The sequence below is a fragment of the Lupinus angustifolius genome, chromosome LG03 (assembly GCF_001865875.1).
Source record: "Lupinus angustifolius cultivar Tanjil chromosome LG03, LupAngTanjil_v1.0, whole genome shotgun sequence".
In the NCBI taxonomy this organism is placed as follows: Eukaryota; Viridiplantae; Streptophyta; class Magnoliopsida; order Fabales; family Fabaceae; genus Lupinus; species Lupinus angustifolius.
Genome location: NC_032011.1, coordinates 16738650 through 16740260, shown reverse-complemented (window position 1 = coordinate 16740260; position 1611 = coordinate 16738650).

Genomic DNA, 1611 nt, shown 5'->3' with positions numbered 1-1611 from the left:
ATGAACACATCAACATATTATATAATAATAATAATATAAAATCTGGAACTGCATTATAAATTCGTAAAACACAAAATAAATTTTCGCATCTAAATTGTAAATAACTGATTATACATAAAAGAATTAACCTAAAAACATGCAAATAATTGTTCGCATCTAAATACTAAATAACTGTTCACATCTAAATTCTAAATAACTGATTAAGTTCCACTCATTCTTCAGCGAAAAAAAACATATTTGTTTTCCTAAAAGCAAATTGACCAGTCTACAAAATAATAAAACAAAACCTCAAACCAATAATAAAACACATATACAAGTTTGAAGTTTACCAACAAATCATACAATAAATAGTCAAACTTGCTGAAAAGTGAAAGCAAAAAATGATTGAGCGATTTAGAAATAGAAACTCACAGATCCAACAACCAAATAACAATCACAAATGAAAATTTTTCGTTACCTGCCGCGTACCGACAATACCATTAGAACCAAAATTAAACCCCCCATCCTCTTCATCAACAGTTCTAGTAGCAACAACATTATCATCCTCGGAAAACCCATGATTCTTCAACCTTGCACTGAAAGACCTTAAATCATCTCTCATAGCAACAATCTCAATCCTCTCACTACCCATATCCCCTCCGATAAAAACCGATCCCATCACATCATCTTCCTCATGCTTATATGGCACATGCAATAGCATGTAAAACTGCTGAACCATCCCATTTAAACAGGCACCAAAGTCACCTCCAACCTGCCCTATCCGGCTACCGATATGTATAATATTTAAAAACACAAGTCAGATCGATGTTCTGATTTTCAAAAGGACCGGGATCCAGAAGCGATAGAAGAAAAAAACAAAAAAAAAGAGATCGTTGAAGTCAAATCGTTAAGGGAAACAGTAAGAGAGACAAAACGCAAGAAATGCCAAATAAGAGAGAACGTGAGAAAATCTAAAACATATAACCACAACGTAACAATAGACATAGATGAATAAGAAATTCATAATGGAGAATAAAGAGAACTTACAAATCATTATGTGAAACTGGAATACCAAAAAATATGAGTTGCTCCCAATATATAGAACACGCGAGATCTGGTTGAGTATTACGTTTGGGGTTGTTCAATTGTTGAATCGTTGAGGAGGAATCAGAAGAGTAAGGGTTTGAAGGGTCGGATTGGAAGAAGAAGGCGAAGAGAGAAATTTTTCCAAAAAAGCATCAGTGACTTATGTTTTTACAACTTAGGGTTTCTACGTTTAAAAAAAGGGAAGCAAGCAAATATTTAGGTTCCAAAATTGCCCTCATTTTTTTTGCATAATCTCTAATATGCCCATTTATATTTAATTTATATCATTCAGTTCCCTACTATTCCTCACTAATGCTTTTTATATAGAGATACCATTTGATTAATTTTATTCACTTTTATGCAAATCATACTTAATTAATATATGTTTAATTCGTATGATTTAGTTTCCAATATATTCTTAGATTTGATTAACAATAATACCTTAATATCTTCGTCATAATTATGTTTGTCATAAAATATTATTATGTGCTCAAAGAAAATTAAAATAAATATGTTTTCCTTTTCATGTAATTTTTTGATGAAATT